Genomic DNA, 22,997 nt, shown 5'->3' on the forward strand with positions numbered 1-22,997 from the left:
TAAAGGTGTGATCAGTACTTTATGTGAAGTGAATAATAAAGCTTATGAAGAATGAGTCATAGTGTGTTCCTGTTTTTATGCAGCCTTTTACTACGGTCATTTTATGTCCTTTTTGCATTCTATTTTATTTTTAAATATAGATATCATCATAATTAGTTCATTAGTTACAAGATTCCTCCTTTTAATTTTTGTTCAGATCTCTAACAATCCTACTTGCAGTATAATTCTGTCTTGAGGTCCTTATTTGTTTTGTGTAAGCCATGGCCTAAACATTTGTGCATACAGTGAAGAGAAATGAAAAATAAAATCCACAGTTCTAGTTATGAAAGTATGACGGTAGCTTGCTTAACTAAACTTTCAAGTGCGTTCGTAACTGCTGTAAATTCCTTTTGTCTGTTTAACAAATTCTGAAGTACTAGGTCAGCTATAGGGTTTTCCTTTAATTTATTATTGGTTTTGTTTGTTTATTTTGAATCCTCTAGGAAATTCCTACAATTCTGTGGAAATGTAAAATGAAAATGCCAAAAAGGAGAGCTGCTGGGAGTCACAGCTGTTGGTAAGTTGTCAGCACACTCCTTATATCATGTCCAATGATAACTGGTTTTATTGTCAACTTCTGTCTGATGTGTGTATAATTGGCTTTTGACCCAAAAGTAGACAAACCTTTCTATATTTGTTCTTAAATTTGAGTTTGAAGTATCTTTTTTTTTTTTATTGTATTTGGACCTTTTCCCTTTTCTGCTTGCTGGTAATAGTTTGGAGCATGGCTGTTAGCCCTATAAATTGCATTCAGACACCTTAATTAAGTACTCTTTTTACCATCATCTTTGCTTAGCAACATCCTTTCTGAGATATTCTGGGAAATTTAATACTTGTCTGGTGTGTAAAACAACATTCATAAATCAAGGCATGTTGCCATATCTTCTTTGCTTCTTGCTTATGTTGTTTAATAGTTTTTATATTACTTTCTTTGAGCCAGAAGCATGAAGCCTTTTACACCTAATCACTCCGGTTTATTGCACAACACAATCACCACTGAGACTCAGTCTGTGGAATATGGCTTACCATGCTGGTGTAGATTGTTAAAGTGAAGAGTGTCTACATGGTTGTCATGGATCCAAGCAGCAAGTAGCTTTCACATTCCAAAATAACCTGGAATTTAAACGAAGTCTTTAGGCTCTCAGAAGCTCATATTGGTGTTTTCCATTTCATTTAGTTGCTGAAAACATGTTATCTCAGTCTCAGACCAAAATGAAAATGAAATTATCTAAACCTGCTTTGACACAGACCGTAGGTATGCTTCATATCCTAGGTGTGTTTCACGCTGAACAAACGTATCCTTTTTGACACAGTTATTTGAGCACCTTCTTTTGCTGCTCTAGAATCTCTTTCTACGCTTTTGGTTTTAAAAGTTGTTTGTGTTCTCCACTGGAAAGGTGCATGGGATGCTGCATTCTCTGAGCAGGCTGGACATTTGTCACTCTGATCCACCCGTGGTCGTGCTCCATTAGGAGCTCCTACCTTGAAGCTCTCAAGCACCACACAGAGCCTCTCTTTGGTCAGTGTGTGAAGCTGATGAGTGCTTTTGGTAAGAAAGGTCTCCCTCACCCTAAGGATCAAAGAGAACTTATATAGTTTACTCAAACAATACAGGGCTTAACTCTTTCTTTCTGGAAATCATAACTTGGTCTTCCAAGCTGAGCTGAAGATCACTTGGTTGTAGACACTAGGTGTTTTCCTTTGTGATAAAAAGTGTTAGAATTCTATGCTGTCCCCTAGAGTTTCACCAAATGCTTAGCTATCAATAGTGGTTTTAATTTAATTCTAATGCCCTGAGGTTTGCATTTCCCTCACAGTTTCCTTCTCTTGTCTAACAACCTTGGCCCTTATGCTTTTTGTACCATTCAAATATTTTCTCTGCTGCAATGTCTCTTGTTCAATAGCTTTTCTGGGAGTTCTTTTTGTTGAGTTCAATTCTTCATTGCAATTTAATTTTCAGTGGAACAAACCTCTGATTTCCATGCATTCTTTGTGATTGTGCCCATGTGTTTCACTAGGATTGTTTACATATGGTTGTATTAATGTGCTCTCACTGCATTTTGATGGTAAAACTGATTAACCTCACTAGGAATGGATTCAAAGCCTTTAAGATTCTGTTCTAAGTTTAGGAAATGAGTGGCTTTCTGAAATCAAAGCTGAATTTGAAAGTCCTAAGTTGTTTCTATGAATGCTTGGAGTGAAGAAATAATCTTCCAAATGTCAAACTGCACAGTTCTCTCTTAGACTCTATAGGGATGAGAAGAAGGAAATGTAGGTAACTATAGTTGTCTTGGGTCTTGGTTCACTGAAGGAATTGAGGAGGAAGAGACATGATTAGTCAGTTTTCTTTACAAAAAGTACATCTGCATTATAATCATATTGAGGTTATTTATTCTGTCAAACTTTCTTGAATTTAATTTTTTTTAATATATCAGCATGTCAGCTCTTGAATTCTGTCATCACATTGCTCCTTGTAAATATCAAACTTGTCACCAACAACATGAAGAATGTAAGCAGGTAAGATGCTATGCACCAGCTAACATTTTAATGAACACTGTTTAACAATTCTTTGAAGTCTGACAGTTCTCCTTGATTCGTGAAGCACTTCATCAGTAACGCAGAAGGCACAGGTTGTTTCCTGAGTGGTAAAAACCAGCTGACAAAAGGAGAGATCTTGATTCACAGCTGAAAATAGGCTATTTGAAAGAGCTCTGTGGTCTTGCCAGTTGTACAAGAGTTTTCTGGAGAATTCCTATCTTTCTATTAGCTAAGCACCTTGGGATAGTGCTGCCCATTGATTCTGTAACCCAGTACCATGTGCCCATTCATGCCTAGATAGAGGTTCTTAGTCACAGTCATCTGTTACTGGGGCCCCTTTGGGTCACTGGCAGAGAGTTTTATGTTCTGTTTGCTCCACCCCTTTTATAGACCATGCTGGAAATTTTCTATTTCTTCCTTGTAACTAGGGATCATGAGCTGCTTTAGATGGCAGTATCCTTGTTCCTGGCAGGCTTTCTCCTGTCTGGGCTATGAATCACAACAAAATAAATTTGCCTTATGTTTAACAAAGTGTTGTACAGAATCATAAAATAATTGATTGAAAGACAGATCCAGAGCTCTGCCCAGCCCTTCACTCTGTCAATATAGGTCTACAGCATGATATGGAACATAAAACACCCAGGTTTAGCTTATTAATAAATGGGAAGTTTTGATCTTTTTGGCCATGTCTGCAGAAGCAGCATATGGTTCTGCTGGGCAGGTAATGCAATGTCAATATAATCTGTCTATGTTTGTATAGATTTTATTAGTAAAAATGTTGCAGGAGCTGAGGGTGAAAGTTCAGTACCCAAAATTTTCCACTTCTGTAACAATTTCCTGTTCCTAGCTTGTATGTTAAATGTCTTCTGCTTGCTTACCTCCAGCTTTCAGCCCCAAATGCTAGCAATCTGCCTCCTGTTTAAAGAACCTAGAAGAAGAAATAAACACATTGGTGTATTGCTGTATTTTTATATTTGCATATATCATTATGTGCAATATACAGACATTGATATTCCCTCTAGAAGGGAGTGTTTGTGGCAATTTACCTGGGTCTGTTATTAGAGAAAAATTTTTGTTACTGTAGATTACACTGTTCTACAGGTGCCACTTTCTCATTTTAGAGTTGTGTTGTTAGGACAAGTAAAATAATTACTGGATAAGAAATGTTTTTTGTGACTGGGACCTCTTACAGCTTTATCCTACAAGTTGCCTGGGCAGGCACAGGGAAGTTGAGTTACACAATTTCAGTAGGCACTATTCAGCTAGCACTGAGAAACCATGACAGACAGCTCTCTGCATGGAACAGGTATTTTTCTTTCTTTGCAGAAACTGAGGATGTGCAGCCTTTTGTATGTTTAGAATCTGAGAAATTGACCTATCCAGATGCCTCAAAATTAGTTAATGAGAAGGGAGTGAGCAAAACCGGTTCCTGCAGCTGTCAGTGCCCATAAATCATCTCTGTTTTTACTTTTGAAGCAGGACAAGAGCATGAATTTAATTAATGGGCTTGACTTGCTCTGGAAGCACACAGCAGAGAATTCACCCTACCCACACCTTTCACAGATGCTGTAAACATACAAATGTTATTGTGTATTTACTCCTGAATGGTTTCCAGCATCATTGTGCTAGATACAGTTGAATGCCTCAGGCAGGTGGCAAAGCAATGACTGCAACAAATCCTTGTTCTTTGACACCCAGATGAGAGGAGCAGCAGGTCAGCTCCTGTTTTCTTGGTTCCAGCCAACTTCTGCCTAACGAAGGCATTAGTAATGGCTGCTGCAGAAAACTCCAGGGGAAAACAGAAAGAGTGACTTTGTCTGTTTTCCATGATTGGGAATTCAATTATAGTATGAAAAAAGTACCAAGTAGATTTATTCTTCCACACTGGTTAAAAAAAATAAAGGGATAATCTCTTTCTTTAAAAAACCGTCTTTACAATGGATCACCAGGAATGGGTCTACATTGTTTGATTTTTATTATATTTTTAGTTCTACCTTATTAAGTGCAAAGAGACACAGAAACTGTGAGGCTGGATCAGACCCCAGTGTAGTGCTGTAGTCAACACCAGGTATCTCAGAAGGAATTGTGCAAACACCCCTGGTATTATGGGGAGCTGGAATTACATAACATTTACATCACATCAATCATGGCTTTAAGTCTCTTGTGTCTGAAGACTTACATTCTCCTAGAACATTAACTTGTTAAAAGTTAAATTTGATTTTGTCATGTTCGCTGTTGTGATGCTGGACAGTGTTTAGGTTTTTTCTATGGAAACTCATTATACTCTTTCCTTTCGTAACAAATTTATAGATGGCAATTTGCCCAGACTTGCTATGCTGGAGGAGGAATTTTCTTTGCTCCTGGGCTAGTGCCCTTTTTGACCTGGCTGAATGTTCCCCCTTATTTATGATGCTATGTAAGAAGATGGAAATACTTTCCTTTTAGTCTGCAATGTGTAGGATTTCATTGTCTAGATATCTAGAGGACCTGGAAAATGTGTACTAAGAAATGTGGCTTTTTTAAATAAGAGGGCATTATATAGAACATTATTTGAGCTCATCTATATGATTAGGACTTTTAGTTAGTGTGGATGCGTAGATGTGGTGATAATACCCAACTAACTTGGAAAATAGTGGTTCTTTATTCAAATACTGAAAAATAAGCTTGAATATACTGGAAAAAAAGCTTTGGAAGCCCCATGCCCTGTGTATATGTGCAGAATGGCATTCACCCTCCTATGATTGCTGGAACCATGTGATGTTGTACTAAAAGTATCAGTTTTTGCTATTTTCTTGTTTTTGTTGTTGCTTAGAGAGTTTTCTAGGAAAGGATGTATCTGGGGCCTCTAAAATTCTTCTGTGTATAACATGGTCAATTGAAGACTTTGATATATTTTGAGGTTATTACTACAGCTATATCTGACAGCATTTTATAGCATAAAAGAATTCACCATCCTGATTTCATCAAACACAACTTTGTGTAAAGGCCGTTTTGCACACCCTAAGGTCTTATGTAGGGGTGATTGGAAAAGTCAATCATCATCCCACCTGCATTACTGGATAAGGCTGTTTTCAGTATAGGGAATATAGAAGAGGCTGCACTTCTACTCCTTTTTACCTTTTGCAGCATATATTAATATGAACTGTAATTTACTACTCCTTAGCCATCATCGCTGTGTCTTCTACTGTGTCTTCTCCATGGCAGTGGCCTTCCTTCAAGGGGAAGAAATTTGTTTGGTCCTTAAACTTAGTGAAGTTGGACTGTGAATCACTTGTACTTGAGTGTTAAACTTGGCTCTGTGTTGTTTTATTACCTGATGGCTGAAGCCTCTGATAAATTAAAGGCAAGGCCTTATCCACAGTCATATCCTGAGCTTAGCTGTTCACAGAATCATGGAATATTCTGAGTTGAAAGGAATCACAAGGTTCATGGAGTTCAATTTTGAGGTGAATAGCCCATAGAGGGATTGAACCCAGAGCCCTGGCAGCATTAGCACTATGCTCCATCCAGCTGAGCCAATCTCACCTGTGTCTACACCTGCCAGGAGCTTTGTGGGGATGCCCTGGGGGAAAGGCTCATTTCCAACCTTTGTGCTGGAGGGGAAACCACTGAGGATCAGTGCCTGCCTGTAATGCTGTGGTGTCACCAAGCAGTAAGAGGTGACTAGATCTAGGCACAGCCAAGGCTGTGTTGTAAGCCTGACCTCAAGTTTCCCTGATGTTCTCTTCCCTGCAGGCCCTCTCTGTAGACCTGCTGTGAATCTTCTCTTTGCTGGCCCTTATTGAGGAGCTTGTGTTGTCTGTGTTCTTACAACAAATCATGTATTTACTGCTGGAGGGGTAGGGGAGATGTGTGTGCTGTAGATGCCTCTTTCCTCTGCCTTTTTCGTTAAAACTGTCTGATGTGTCACATACTACCTGATGCAAATGTATCCCTACGATTAGCTAGTCTTGTCAGCTTTTATCTGGGTTGCAGGTATCTTGCTTAGGGCCTGTTTCTGTAAACAGGAACACCCAGGCATATCCCCACCTCTCACTGTTTTCAGGCAGTGATGACAAAGCAAGGTCTAATTTAGTTACAAAAATCTGTAAGGTTTCTGAAGAGTGTCATTCACTGTCAAGAGCACTTTTTTTGGCAAAGAGCCATGGGGAGCCACCTCTAGAAATAGGGTCTCCCTTGTGTTTTTGAGGATGTGGAAATGGTTGACAATAAATCATGGGCTATAATTCACACAGTGAGAAGTTTGCAGACTGATTCTGTAAGTAGAAAAATCCCTTGAGGAAATGTATTATGTCTATAATTCTGTCAGTCAGAAGATTAGAGTCAGTCAAAAACTAACTTACAAAAAAGGCTTAATAGTAAAGATTGTGCTAATAGAGGTAAGAAATTTAGCTGAAGTCTTTTGCTTAAGGCTATGAGAATTGGGTGACTTTGAAAAATGGTATTTCTTTTCCAGAAGATGTAGTACAAAAGTGTTCTGAGCTATAATTAGTTGAACAGGATGCTTCTGTTGCAGCATTAGGAATAATCATAATTACTTCAATTTGTGGTTGAAAGAGTCCCAATGTGCTTAGCATTTGGTTATATATTTGGATAACATATGTAGCCTTTAGGGTTCAGATTTCAGACTGGGACTTGTTCATTATAATTGTGTGAATATTATACTGACACAATTAAAGAATGAACCAATGTGAAACAGAGGTGCTTCAGATGACATTTTGAATCCTTAGTGCTAGGAAACAGAGTTGGGAGCAGGTTCTCATAATTTTTGTTAAGTTCATATATATATAAAATATGTAAATACAAATATGCACACACACATATATATATGTGTTACAGTATGGCAAGTCCTGCACTACCAAATTTAGTTTTTAATAATGTACTATGTTTAATAGTTCTTTTTCCTCTAGAAAGATAAGTGAACTGCAGTGGCTGCTGCTTCTTCCTCCTGCTTTTGGTAGAGTGCATCCTCCTTTTGTGAATGAGTTTGTCTTGAGAAGGTGGAGCCAGGTTTTGTCTTGCTTCAGAATTATGATACTGATACTGTTCCACTGATGAAGAGTGGAACAAATGGTTGGGCCCTTATTCTATAGCTGACACACATTTAGGTAGCTCATCTTACATCAGTAATTTGTGTAATCAACCCTTGCTGAAAACAACACATGTATTTGGTTTACTATTTGTTATGAAATACTTGCACCCACAGTGTGAACACTCCTGTCATCCCATCTGTGGGATGGGGTTTGCAGTACAGGGGAGTTTGGCTGACAGCTTTCTGGTGTCCTCATCAGAGCAGCAGGAGCACTTGGTCCTGGAGAGCCAGGGCTGGAGCAGGTGCCAGTGAGGTGAAGTGTTAATATGAGGCTTACTCAGTGCTTGCTGCCTTTCCTGAAGCTCCCCAACTCGTGTGTGGGAGGTGTAACTCTGTAACCAAAGGCCAGAAAACCCCTTTGCCAAAATAGTCAACAGCTCTACCCTTCTTTCCTCCTGCTTTCTGTGCATGCAGAGACCAGACTGTGGTGGGGCACCTCCTCTGGGTGAGAAACATAGGAGTTTTTTGTTAAAATATAATGTTCACATAAGGGTCTAAAAGGCACATAAAATCCTGCTGAAGTTAGATTCTCCTTGTCCTTTTGAAAGTTCTAGCTTTAGTGGCATTATTTTCATCTTCCAGACAAATTAAAGCTCAGGAGGAGGCATCAGCAGTGAGTCCTCTAAGCAAAGCAGGAATAGCAAAGGTGAAGATTTTGAAAGTCATTTCAGCAAATCAGGCAGTAATGAAGGAGATTTTCAAAATGAAAACAGTTCCCTAATGTGGTTTCTAATGCCTTTTCAAACTGGGTAGCAAAGGTGTTTTTCAGACAAGCTACTGCAATTCAATTAGACTGACCTAATTTCTATTTCTTCTCTTTCTGCTACAGGTTTCCACACTGATACAATTTAGTTTTCTTAAAATCATGTTATGGCTTGGAAGAGATTTGGGCACAGCACTGTTAATTGACAGAGTTTAAAGACAGGAAATGTTCCCTAAAGCTTGCCTAGTGTGTATGCTCATTTGAGCTAAAAAAACTTAAAAAGGACTTTTTTGATTTGGGCAGATGAAAGTTTTTAGAGGGAAAGTAAGCATTGTTGCTGTCCAGGGCAAATGTATTTTTTAAATTAGAAGTAGAGATTATAGGCCCACTCTTCTATATTTATATCATTCTCTTTGTGCTGACTGCTCATAGTGATACACTGAGTGGCACAAACTCTCACTAAACACCTATAAACTCAGTCGTGTGCTTCACATCCCACAGTTAGCAGAACTGGTTATGCATTTAAAGCAGCTTAATCTAGAAATAGGAATTCTTACTGGGCTTTCTTCAGCAGCTTCTGTTTTCTTTCTTTAACCTAATTAAATGCTGATTTAAAATGCATTGACGACATCAACATTTGAGTAAGATTATGGTGTGATGGTTCTAGGTTCCAAGCCTTTGAAATAAATAAAAGTTCTTTTCAAAGCATGAAATTACTTTTTCTTGCAACCCATTCCTTAATCTAAAATCACTAATCCTGTGAGACTGACAATCCAAGCAACTGTTTAAGCCTGGAGCCTAATTTGGCCATAGAAAGGGTGCTGCTCTGAAGCAAAAATCAACTAAGAAGTAATCCAGATTTAAATCAGCACATCATTCTTTTATACAGAATTGCTTCAGTTTAACTATGCTAGTGCAACACCACCCTTTTTCTTAGAGCTGTGAGTAGTACACCTTGGTCTTTCCACAAGGTGCTTTGGCAATGGTTTTGCAGCTCAAGCGATGCTACTGCGGCATTTAATACAGGCTGGGTTGTCACATCTCCAGGGCCAGGAGACCCCTGCCCTGTGCTGCTGTGAGATTGCTTTGCTTGGCAGGTGTTGGTATTTACTTGCAATATGCATATGCAGGACTGAAACCAAAGGGATAGTTTTAAATGGTGAGAGATGTCCTCCCTCCTTACAGTTTTTGTTCACTTCATATGTAAAGACGGTCTGAAATTCAAGTATTTATTTCTCTGTTGTAGTTTTAACTGACTAACTGGTGTGACTTGTATGTAGTCCAGGGATTTTAAGCAGACAGCACAATGAAAAGTTTTTATTATTACTCAATATTTCTTTTGATTTTACATTCAAAAACGTAAAATTTTGAATTTTTCAAGATGTATCACATCTTGAATGAGCTTTATCAAAATTTTGACATTGCTGAGGATAGGTAAGTCTAGCAAAGGCTTCCTTTTTCTGCAATGCAGTCACACATGACTGATATCAATCCTTCAGTCATGTGATTTCATTCTGTCAATGGATGATTCCTCAGCTTTGACAAAACTTATTTTTTGATGTTAAAATCCTGGAGTTCAATTATATATCCAAAGCAAATACTGATGCAGTGCATTTCTTTTACAAATCACATTTAACTAGGGGGCCTAAGTGATTTATGGGAACTAAGAATAAATAATGCCTCCAGTAAGAACTTTTTTTCCCCTCTCAGCTGTTTAAACTCTTTCTCAGGTTCTACTGACAGGGATGCTTGTGTGGACCTGAGAAAGGAGCCTGTAGGGGTCTGTGCTGTCCCTTGCAGCATTCTAAGTCTTTTCTTAGTGGTGATTCACTGTACTTCCCAGATTTTGACATCTAGAGGCATTCCTATTTATTATAGATTTTTTTTCAAATGGCATGTATTAATAAAGATGAGTAGGGAATGGTAAGTCTGGTTTACAGAAGCCACAAAAATGTGGCTTCGTTCTGGTTAAGAAAATGCCATTTGCTTGTGGCTTCTTTTTTAAAATACTTTGTGAAAAGACTATTTCCCCTTTATAGCATGATCCTTGTGATGGTCTTCACCTATTTGAGAGAGCCTCGAGGTTCTTGGGCACCTGGAAAAAATACCAGGGCTTAGTTTTTGTTCTCCTTCCCAGTCTGATATCCAAAGAACTGGGCTGCTCTACCAGTTTGGATCACCGTGCTGGAAAGATGAGATGGTGAAGAGACAACAAAGTGAGTGAGCTACTATTGGAGACCCAGATAGCTGCTAGATTCTATCAAATCCTGCCTTGTTCATCAGAATTCATTTCAGCTAGGATGGACAGACAAACCTGCATAAAAATGTAGTCAGTTCTCTCCTAACCCTTCTGCTATCGCATCAAGTTTCAGTCTACACATCTCACTGTGCTGAGGTGAGGAAGGGGTCTGAAGGAATAAGATATTTTTGTTCTTTACAGGAAAGAAGGCCTTTTCACACTATGCTATCTGGCATATTACCTCCTGAAATCCTTCAATTGTAGTAAGGTGTATGTTTTTATTTTCTCTGTGGCAATATGTTCTTGCAAAAGTGACTTCTGAGTGACTTGCTGTCAAGTTTCCTGTCACAATTAAATTTCTGTGATGCTGAACTGCTGCTAAGAGTTGGCCCTCTTCTCACCTATTCCTTGTGCTGTATGTATTCAATAGGAAAAAGTTTGAAGTTCATTGAAGTTTCACAATGAACAAAAGTGCTGAAAACAACAGCAGTCTGCTGTGGCTAGAGTTTAATCTGAGTTCATAAGGTGAGAGCCTGTGGTCAGAGGCCTTGACACCTGCAGAAACCATAGCATTGCCCTGAGACAGCTGGAGCTGAGGGTGTCCCTAAGGTGACCCCTGGCTCTGGGTACAGCACTGAAGTGGCCCCTGGCAACAGGGAGGAGTGGTTTTCCCCAGAGGTGAGACAGAAAGACAGCTCTCTGCTGATTTCCTCCTTTCTTCCTGTAACAAAAGTTGTGTTTGTTAGTCAGTTCCTTATTCAGGTGGTGTTTTATAGCCAAAAACCAACATGGGATTTTGCAAAACAAGCCTGTGGCTTTATCTGCAATACCTGTACTTGTGACATGGTATCAAAACACCAGCACTGCTAAAGCCTGAATTGGGAGAAGAGAAAGAAAACCCTTCAATATTGTTACCTCTAGAAAGGAGCACTCTGCATGTGATGCTGTGCAAAAGGAACAAAGTTTGGCTAGTTCAAGCCATATTAAAAGATCTGTTTGGGTTTTTTTGGTGTGGGTTTTTTTTTAATTACCTTTTCAGATAGTAGAAAGCTTTTCAAATGTGAAAGAAGTGTGGAAACGTGAGAAATGATGATGCCATAGACAAAGCCTAAGCAGAAGGTAACAGGTGGCAAACACTAATATGAGGACAATCAGCAGTGTGTTTTGGGTGGAGCAATGATTGGGGAGGACAGCTTTGTGATGAACAGGCCTGACTGACTCCTAACAATCTGTTTGTGCTTCCTGCTGGCCCTGCCTGCCTGTGCTCTGTGCTGTTCTAGATGTGGGTGCACTGCAGGAGGGGTCCATGGGACACAGCTCTGGTCCAGCTCCAGCTGCAGTCCTGTGCCATTCCATGGCAGAACAATTCATAATTCCCTGACCAGCTGTATGGGATATTAGTTTTTATGCATGAGGCACTGCCTAGCAAAATCTGTTTAGTTGTCTTTAGTCCTGTTACTGGGCTTGACAGCAGCATGCTACTGGCAGATCCTTTCCATCTGAGCAAGGCAGTTTGACAGCTACATTATTCAAAGCAACCTAAAACTCACAAAACTGGTGTTTCCTTGACTTTGGAGAGTTCCTGCTGCTCTGGGTGAGCTCTGGGCCACCTCATGCCTGTGCAGACACTGGAACCCACTGCTGCCAAAGCCACGTGAAGCAGTGGTTGCCACAGGTTGTGCAGCAACCTCCTGATGACACCCATCATGTGGGATTTCAGGTACCTGCAATTATGTGTTTCCTAAACAAAGGGATTAAAAACCAGAGCATTTATTTCTCAGGGATAATGTATTTTTTAACAATAAGCAAGATGGGATTGGGTTGTGCCTCCTTACTCTCCCTAAAGCAAGGATGTGCTGGAAGGCTGGATCCAATCTGGAACAGTCTGGTAATCTATAAATTAAAAATGCTTTAAATATGGTGTGTGTTATGAGGTGTGTCTGGGACAGCCAAAGCAGTGAGGCCTTTATCCCCTGTGGTGTTTGTAGATGCTGCTGTAGCACAAACAAGGAAATGCTGCAAAGCCCTGATGGCAGCTCAGAGCCAAGGCACCTGGAGCCTCCTTGCCTGGGGAAACCCTGCAGGAAGGGAGGGGAAAAAACCCCAAATCAGAGTGGGAGCTGGGTTATTGTACACTGGGAGTAACAAACACCTCAGAGTCTTGCAGGTGTCTCACCCAGATGCTGCAAAAGGCCATTCATGGAAAGCTTTGTGGTAATCAATTGCTGTCTTGCTTCCTTAAGGAGACCTTCAGGCCTCCTGGAAAGCAAAGGAAAGGCCTGGAAAAAGTAGAGTAGAGCTCAGGCTCTGTTTCAGGCAAGCCTTTCTTACCAGGTCTTTCAAAAATGTTTATTGGCATGAAGGTTAAATCATATTTTTCTTGTGTTTTGCTGGACTAAAAATACATTGTTTTCTCAGTGGGAGAAAAGTGAATTAGCCCAGTAAGGAGAAGTTTTTCTCAAATCAGGCATTTCTAGCCTTTGTTTTCCACATAGGTGTGTTATTTTTCCCTTGGGAGGAAAGTATCAAAGATCTCTCTGTGTGGGAAGGTGGCATGGGAGGAGGGTGAAGCTAGTTCTGCAAACATGCTTATTTCAAATACCACCCTAGAGAGAGGCTGCAGATTTTTGGAGACTGGGCTCCATGTGGTAGGTGGGAGGGGGTTTCTGTGCTATTGATTAATTTCAAATTGCGTGGGATTTTCCTGGCATAAATGCATAGGGTCTTTGCCAATTTAAACTTAATTTTCCTTCTGTCAAAGGAGCTGCAAAAGCTGTGTGAAGAGGATGTTTTGGGGATGAAGGACTCCAGTATCTGCAGGCCTTGATGGAGTTAACCTCTCCATTTTGTTTGGGAGAAGGAGCATGACTTTTCCTGGGCAGTAGTATATTTACTTATGTACCTTCTTTTGCAAGAAACTTTCTTTTCCAGAGCCTTACTCAGGAAACTATATGGAGCACAAAAAGCTTTTTTAAATGTATCTTTGAATATTATGCTCCTTACTGGGAATGCCATGGAGATGAGGAAAACCAAACCAACCTGAATAAAGAACAAATCCTGCAGGGTAGCAGTAGGCTTGTACAGGTTGGGAAACAGAAGGTCAAATCTAGAAGACAGGAGGCTCTTAGTGGACTCAGTCCTTGGGTTAGAGTGTCTGTGCCAGTCTCTAGGTGAGCTGCTCAACCAAGTTAGCACTGCACAGTGAGTTCTGTGCTCAGAGCAATATTGCAGGCTGCAGGAATGTGAGATAATCTAGAATTGTACAGGCCAGAAAAAAGTCTGTTGTACTGAACAAAGGAATCTCAGTCTGTTATTAACTTTATTTCATGTCAAGAGCAGAACATACAAATCCAGGCTCTTTCATGGCATGAACTGAACGATACAAGCCCTGCAGCACAGAGCACACCACTGCTGGATTTTTTTGTCCTAAATGCACTTCAGAGAAATTCAGTCAGGTTAAGTTTATGCAAGCAAACACTCATTTAATGCAGCTGTTACAGCAGTGCAAAGCACAGGCTGGCAATAAGCCATGCTCCTGGGGCACATCTCAAGTACTGGCCTTGTAAAGCATTTTCTTGCACATTTCTCTTTTTTACATCAAACTAGAATGATACAGAGAATAGAAAAGAATTTCAGAAAATAAGAAGAATCAGTGGCTTACAAACATCATAATTGCTTGACAGAGGCAATTTTAACATACATTTCACTTGGAGTGCAAATAGAACCCACAGGGAAAAGAGACAATGTTGGTTTCTCTATTTCAAAGGAAATTTATAGTGGAATAGAGGATAGATGAAAAAATTGCATTTTCTGTGGCTGTAAGAGTTCAAGTTATAACTGGATTTTCAAATTGGAATGGAAACAGAAGGAAAAGGGACTGGAATCTGTTTATAAATAGCTTGAGTTTGCAGAGTTACACCCTTGGTTTGTCACTGCTAACCCAAAATGAGTCCTACACAAAGGAGTAGGTATGACCCACAAAGCACATGCTATAAATTCATTGTTCAGACAAAACCTATATTTTCCTGGCAAGACTGAAGCAGAAGATGATGAATTAACAGCTTGGCCACCTGCCCAAATTCATAGCTCCTAGCAGGTCTGAGAATCAGACAGCTACGCACAGGGCACAATGTTTGGACTAAGAATAATGGATTTTGAGAAATGAAAGCAAAACCTGGAGAACAATATACTTAGTGCAGAAGAGCCAGGTTTGAAAGAAAAAATTGATTTTGCTCATTTCAAAAAACAAACCTCACCAGGTTGTCCTGTATGGAAACAGTGATAACAATAATTTTATCACTTTCTTCATTATTCCTTATTCTTGTTGCTTTTCATTTGGATCATGACATGAAATCCAGAAAAGTAATATGGATTGTGACACCTGGAGAAGATGCTTTCCTCATAAGAAGAATTTTACATGTTGTGGGAGCAAATTTCATTTATTCTGTGAGCAAAATAACAATATTGTTGATTATGTCAGGTATTGGTGGTCCAGAGTTCACATAAATGCCTGGCATGTTAGGGGCAGCAATTGTTTGTGGTCAGTATTTCAGTGAGTGGTGAGGCTGGGGTGTGCCTGGCTTGGTATTTCTGAGACAATCATGCAATCTGTAATCTAGAACTGCTATGACCTAGACAGCTCTAGGGATGCTTGTGAAGAACCAAGTATGTGCACTAAAATTAGGAATCCTTCTAAAACAGTATAAGCTATGTAATTCAGCTTCCTTATCAGATTTTGTGTCTTCTCTCAGATCAGACAGCCTGAAAGATATTAAAACACCTTATGCATTTTTTCACTTTTTTTTTTTTTGAGGGGGGATGGTGGTGGTGGAGTAGGGTGTGTCTTTTCCCCTAGATTCACTGCTCAAGATGCTCTCCTACACAAGGCTGCGTTTACATAACAAGTGTGGGAAAAATACCAGGATGCTTTTTTTAACCTCGTTGTTCCTGAACATTTGACATAAGGGTTGGTCAGAGAGTAGAAAAGCATAGTTACAGAAGACTGTGACCATGGATAACAAACCTTTTAAAACAGAAAAATACTCAAAACAATTATAAGTCACATTCAAAAATTTTCCAGCAATGGCTCTGATACAATACTTTAACAAAGGCCCTTTTATGACTTTTTGATTCAATGGACTTTGCTTTTAAATACATCACTTAGATTGAAGTGTAAAGCATAGAGACAATTTAATCTAGAGCTCTTTAGAGAGTGCAGGTGAACTTTTCCATTTGGTTATTTTAAACCTTTCCTTCACAGACATTGAATGATGATGGGTGGCTAAGGGAATGATTACACAAAACAATTTCATGAACAAGAGCAAAGAGCTCTTACATTATAATTGCAATAACTATTTCTCAAAACAAGACAGATTCAAAGTATTGACCACTGCATGAAAAAGGTCCAAACGTTGCTAAAGTGTGATAATGGTGAGATAGCAGTGAAATACAGCTGCATTTCTGTAGTATTATTGAATTGCTGATCTTGATTGCATTTGCAACCTTTTTAGTCTCTCAGTAAAACAATACTTGAAAACTGTAGGAAAGGATTCATTGCCTTAAAAGACTTAGTTTGTCTGGCAACAAGACATCTTAGTAATTTTTTCTTCCTTTAATCCTGTGGAAAAGAATGGGCTATATTCACCAAAATTATCAATGAAGATTACACAATCAGGTCTAATTTGCTGGAGTATGTTTTGCCTGTGGAGTTTTTCATGATGCTGTACATACACCAGGGTGATGTTTCGAGCAGAACTCCTTGCTCCAGGGACTGTAAATGGTGTGTCTCAGGTCATACTGTCATAAAGCAAATATCTGCTGCTTGTGTTGGAACTTTATTTATTGGTCAATCTGACATATTGCCCTGTGACAAGAAAGTCACTGGGTTGGATTTTTAAAGAGTGTTAGTCTCTAGAGGCAGATTTGGCTCTCAGGGCATTTATGAGACTTGAGTTCAAATTCTGCCTCCTACCCAGAGATGAGGGCTGATTTCCCTCCTTGTGTCTCAAACCTGGCTTTCCCCCACATGGAAAATCTGGGTAGTTGTGTGCTCTGGGAGGAGCACATAACTGGGGAAAAGTTCAGCCACACTGATTTCTGTGGTGCCACTGTAAAGCTTTATTGTGGAAGGATGGCAGGGAAGTGAAGGAGAGCTGAGGCTGTAGTTTGATGGATGCCAGCTACTGGTAATTGGCTGTGAAAACAGCAAGCTGACCTTTCCCTGCCATCTAGCTTTTTGCCCTTGGCTTTCCTCTGTTTTCTTAAACTGTCTTTGAGGTTTTTTATCATCTGAACCCTAGCAAATCCCTATGTTTTTACTCTATATAAACAAAAAGTGAATGAAAATGTTTCATAGAAGGTAATTATTGTGACAATTGCACTGAGCATTATTTTTTAAAGTATATTGGTGAATACAAACTAGCTTTTTAGCAATCTGTGTGCATTCATCCAAAGCAATGGAAAACTCTCCCAAGTGATTTTAATTTAAAAATAAATGTTAAAAAGACAAAAATTGGACAAATTGGACATGGTATATGGTGGTAGCTCCTCAGGCCCCTGGTAGCCTTCCATTCAGGGCTGATGGCTGTAGCTTTTGTTTCATTTACATTAAAAATGAAATCTTATGGTATTCTTGGTGTTTATCTCTTTATCTACATTTGCCCCTGAAATGGTGCCTGGCAGCTGAATCTGTATGATCTTTTCTGTGCAGATATTGCCTATTCACTTGCTAATGTTCAGTGGAGACATGCACGTACTCTGACAACAAAATTCAGGGCTGATCCCCAGCCATGCAACATCTGCTAAATTCACATGGGGAAAGGGAATATAAAAACAAATACACAAAGGGCACAGCTACTGAGATGGTAAATATTGTTTTTTCCATGCCACACCCAAACCAGAAATAGAGACAGAGGAGGCCTTAACAAAGCTTGAGTCAGGTTCCTGACAGCTGACAGCAGCTGCTTGTTTTCCACTGAGCTATAGGTGAACGAGACTGCCAACTTCAAAAGCATGAATTAGCCTGACACTTAGGCTTCTTTTACTATGAGTAGATCAGAAGTAGACGAGAAGAACAGCTCCATGGAAATGTGCAGTGTTAAAGCCATGTTAGTGAGGTTGCTATCAAGCTTGCTTGCCATAAGAGAGGAAGAGTGGATAACACTCTTTTTGGAGGTAATAAACCACCTGTACTGTAATGGGACAGAGTGGAGTCACTGGCTGGGCAAGTGGAGCAGCTGCCAAGGGAGCCTGGATTGGCTGCAGTGCCAGGACTGGGAGCTGCCCCTGCACAGTGGGCCTGGGTCCTGGAGGGGGGATTTCTGCACCAACTCAGCTGTGGGAAGGAGCACACAGCCCAGAATGGAGAGGAGGAAATTGCTGGGCGGCTGTGCCAGGGCATAGGTGGTGCTTCTGCATCCTGGGCTGTTGCACAAAGCTCAGGTGCTTAATAAGGTAGGTAAAACTGGGCACTCCCAAATCTACTGCTGATAAAACAGAGTTTCAAAGTGGCTGTGGGTTGAAAGGGGGAAGTGAGTGTAAGAAATATAATCTGGTCTACACATACAGTCATTGCAATAAATTCAGTGGGGAGGGTAGGTAGTCAGGGGAGGAACAGACCTGCAGCCTGGTGTGCCCTCAGGACTGTGGACATGTGGCTCCACATGGCTCATCTGGGTCACTCCCTGCCTCTCCTGCCTGAAGGCTGCTGTCAGGTGCTCTGCATCAGAGTGTATCATAAGAGCACATCAATGCTAACCTGCCTGGAAAAAGCCTTAACATCCAGATGCACCTGCTCTGAGCATGGTAGATTGGACAGATGTGACATAATATGTTTTGTTATGGTCTGGAGAGCTTCTGTCCAGCACAGACAAACCTGTGCTGATGCCATGCTGCTTCTGCTGGCAGCACTGTGCTGGGTAGCACTGGCCCCATTTGCATCAGGTTATTTCTTTTCTCCTGTCCTCTGCTGGCAACATGAGGATTTGATACTGATTCTACTGGAACCAGTGAGAAGAGTTGCCAGGGTGGACTTCATACTGAGAGGGTTTTTAGTTGTTGGGTGTGTGTTATTCTTGACATGGGGTACACTTGTGCTTGTTATTCAGCTCCTTCAGAAAAGCAGATTGCCTGTAACAGCAAGGCATTGAACCTTGTTTACACAAATTCATACAAATAACTGCTCTTTAATAGAAAAACATAACTATATTAAAAAGCTGGAAGTGATGCAAAGTTGAGCAAGGTAAAGCTGGTAACATTAAAAAGAGTAAGCCCCAATGAGAAGGCTTACTCTTCCTTGCTATCCTAAATGGAAAAGTAACTTGTGTGAATTAATAATAGAATATTCAACCAGAAATATTTTTCTAACCAGAAAGCATCTGTGCCTTTGCAGCAAACATCTGTGATAGAAGTGAAAAAAAAGGGAGCTAAATAAACTTGTATAAAAATGGCAGACAGGAGAAAAAGTCACACAGAAAAAAACCCAACAACTTGGGCCTTTTTTCCCCCTGCCTCCTGCTGTAAGTGATTAAATGTTTGGTCTCCACGCAATGTATTCTGTTCTTAATAAAATTTTAAAGTCCCTCCATATGTCTAAGTGAAAGTGACCCGGAGGAGAACTTACAGGAAAATTGCTGCCTTTTTTTCCCCCTTTTCCAGCAATCCTTTTTGACCATTCTATGGTAACTCAATTATTTTGCCCATTTTGATATCAAGCTTTCAATAAGTAAAATTACATTGTGTTTTGTACCTGTTCTCCTTAGCAATACATCCTGCTTGCCAGCCCTGTTCTGTAGGTCAGTAAAAATCAACAATTTTCATGCATCGTTGCTTGGACATGAAGTTTTGCCATCATGCTGGATTTGGACTGCAGCACGATCAGGTGCTAAATGAGGTGCTCCTGGTTCAGGAGGGGTGGGATTTGGCCACCTGCCCTGGTTAGCCATGCCCTCCCCACCATCACTGCTGTGTGGAAGGCATGGGCATACTCTGCTGACAGGTGATCATGTATAATCCTCAGAAAGGCAGGATCTGAAGGAGAAATTTTAAGTTCCAAACAAATATTTATTGCCTGACTACATCTCATCATGTTTCAGTGGGTTGAGTGTTTCCCCTCCCCTGTCCTTTGTGAAACACCGTTGGTGAAAGATGTAGACAATGCTGAGGCCGTGTTTAACTGGATACAGTGCAAACACAGCAAAAGACCATCCCTTCCTGAAAGAGATGAAGAAAGGCTTTCCTTAGCTTTCATTCAGCAAAGTCTGAGAGCAAATACTTCTAGCAAGTTTGTTTCCTTGAGGTCAGGTACAAACAACAGTGTAGTTAGAGAAGGGCCTCAACACTCACAAATGTTTGCCTTGCAAGGTGAAATACTTTTAACCACATTTTCCAAGGAAGGAAGTCACGATTCCCTTCACTTGAAGATTTTCCCTGTCTTCCCACCTACCTAGAGCTGTGCAAAAATCATTGGGTTAATTTTCAGTACTAGGCCTTAAATGTTGTACAAGTTCCCTGAGATCTGCAAACTGGAAGATCTGGGTTGCCTTTTGATCAGTGTTTGTCTTAGCTTTGGGGTAAAGAGAAAACTATTCTAAACTTCTGACAGTGTTTTGATTTTTATATTTACTTGGCTTTCCCCAAAATTCTAGAGAAAAGTTCTCCCTTAGGTTTCTAATTATCTCATTTTCCATGAACGTCTCTCCTCTTTTGGTTACGAGCAGTAAGTATTTGTTTTGTGTCTTCCCTGTGAAACAACGCTACATTTGGGTCTATATTGATGTGAGAAAGCAAGAAAATAGGTTTGTTTGTTTCATCACAAAAGAATAAAAGGTAATAATTAGAGCAGTACAAATTTCTGCACTAAGAGTAAAATTGTGGGCATGAAAAGAATATCTGAACTACTAGAGTGCTTTGTATTCCTTTATTTAGGAAAGGAGTTAAGGAAAGCTCTCTCTCATTCAATGGCCACTCTGTCTTTTCAGTCACAGAGTAACTTCAGTGTGCATTGTACCTTCCACCCTATAAAGACACTTTGTGTAATTAATGTTCAACAAATTTAACTACTGAGCTACTAAGCTGGTTTACCATGACACATGCAACCTGTACAAACATTTCTTAGAAAAGACTGGTCAGGGCAGGCTGCTTTTCATGCAATGCTCTTCTCAGTGAAAGCCTGTGGCTGCCTGTTGATTTGGGGGCTGCGGTGTTCCTCTCCTGAGATATAAGTGTAGCTTAGCAAATAAGCCCCTTATCTACAACAGTTTCTAAATAGATTTTTGTAAATAATATAGGCTCAGAAGTCAGTTATGGTAAACTCAGAGCAGTTCTTTTAAAGTGTAGTTGTTTATTGCTGCATTCCCATCGGCACAGTTGGGAGCTACTCTGTCAGGACGTTGGCACAATGAGTTTGATAAAGAGATACGTCATGGCTCAGGCTGATGTAGGCTGTGTTCTCATCTTAGCCCTCCTAAACATGAGACCTACTATGTTTCAAGGTAGGCACCCGGAAAGTGAATGACAATTTTTGAAGTGCTACTGGGAAACTTGTTTGGACTCAGATTTATTTTAAATACTGGTAAAGACAACCCCCTTTCTTTTCCCAAAGAAAGTTGAGTGCTTATCTGAAGCAAGTTGTTTCATTTCATTATTATTATTCTCCACTTCTTTTAGTATCTCCTAGCATTATGTAAAAACAAGAAAAAGAGATGTGTTTTATAGAATGAACTGTGGAAAAATGACATTACCAGCAATCATAAACAACACTTGCTGCTTTTGAGCAGTGGGAATCCTCAGGATGTGGCAATCCTATGATGAACTGGAGATCTTTAGTAAATTTGGATTGTGTAACCATCTAGAATGCAGTCTTTAAATTCCTATAGAGGTATTAAAAAACTGAGTATTTAGAACACTGTCTGTAAACAATTACAGTTTGACAAAAATTGTGATGAGAAAAAGATCTTTGTGATAAAAATGCTAATGCTGTAGCCTGGAAAACTCAGTGCAAGTAAAAAAAAAATAACTCCTGAAACATTGACAGTAATTGTCAGTGAAACTTCATTGTGCCACGTGAAAACTGATATGCTTTAATGCAATTTAACTTCTCAATTTAAAATAAACTGGTTTTAACTGACTTTCCTCTTACTCTGCATTTTGCTATTTTATTGTTCTTTTATGGTACACTGTAGTACTCCGCATCTATCTTTCATTGCTTTTGTAAGATTTTTTTTTAAAATATACCAAATTCTAGGAGGGGAATTTAGAAATCAGTAAGTTCATTAAGGAAGTAAAATCTATAAAAATACAGTAGGATTGGTGTGGGTGAAACAATGTGCAATTCACGATATAAGGAAGTTAGAAGAGTTCTAATTCCCTTCATTTCAGACATCAAAGACATATTAACTCCTCCTTTACCCCACATACTACAACTCAACCATTTCAATAACTAAGAGATCTCTAAAAACATTGCTTTTTAAATAGGTTTGGCTTAAAAATTGTTTTCTTTGGATTTTCACTGAGCCAAGTCTATTTCTGAGTGTAAAAACAATCCTGACTCTACAACAGGTGGAACAAGTGAGATCAGATATTTTCAGTATAGTGTTCTTAGACTGTTCTGAAAGGTAGAAAAAAAGAGTACAAAATATGTCCTGTAAACAGTTTCTCTAGAAAGCACAATATTAAAAGTTTAAAAGAACTTTTCCTACCTGTAGCTTTTGTGTGGATCAGGAAGTGGAGCTTTTCCTGATTACAATCTTCCATGGCTTAGCTTGGCTTCTGCATTTGAATGTTAAATATGTAAGAATGCCTTGTTTAGCTTGGGAGTTTGCATGACCTCTTAATGAGACACTGTAGTTAGTGTCATTGGGTATTAAGGCATCATGTGACTGTAGATGAAAATAAAATCCTTTAAAGTTTGCATTTAATACTTCCTAGAATCTGTAACCCTTTACCTGCAAGTTTGATAAAAACCTGATAGAACTCACCGTTTTCTGGCCAGGGATAAAAGAAGGAGAGGCGGAAGAACACGTGCCACGTAATTCCTTTCCTCCGGGACAGTCACAACGACCACAACAAAGCCCGAGCCTGTCAGTGTGCTCACGCTGCCATTTGCGTATTCTTTAAATTAAATCTCCCTATATCACAAACAGTGCTGGAGGGATTTGGCAGAAAGATCCTCTGTTGCATGTTGCCTGGCAATGACATTTATTCCCCACTGTTTTTTGTGATTCTCTAAAGAGAAATTCAGCTCTGAGGTGTATTTGCAGGCATCGTGTCACATTTACCTTTGAAAGGTGCTGACTTTCCTGAAATAATTTTGATTTGAGTGTGGCGTTTCCAGAAGTGATATGAAAGATGTTCTATTGCCACAAACAGTTTGAGAGAGTTTTCCCTGT

The 22,997-nt window shown here is 39.7% G+C and overlaps 1 protein-coding gene across 1 annotated transcript in view; it reads right to left on the reverse strand.

The window, feature by feature from the left end:
• The window catches only part of C4H4orf19 (chromosome 4 C4orf19 homolog), a 39,577-nt gene extending 17,126 nt beyond the window's left edge, over positions 1 to 22,451 (reverse strand). The window contains exons 1-3 of the mRNA XM_036382354.1: positions 22,308 to 22,451; positions 3,456 to 3,505; positions 1,066 to 1,152 (exon numbers count right to left, since the gene is read on the reverse strand). The gene's annotated coding sequence lies outside the window, so the exon portion shown is untranslated. The remainder of the gene's footprint in view (positions 1 to 1,065; positions 1,153 to 3,455; positions 3,506 to 22,307) is intronic.
• Positions 22,452 to 22,997: the final 546 nt, after the last annotated feature.

This window comes from Molothrus ater, chromosome 4 (genome assembly GCF_012460135.2).
Source record: "Molothrus ater isolate BHLD 08-10-18 breed brown headed cowbird chromosome 4, BPBGC_Mater_1.1, whole genome shotgun sequence".
Lineage (NCBI taxonomy): Eukaryota > Metazoa > Chordata > Aves > Passeriformes > Icteridae > Molothrus > Molothrus ater.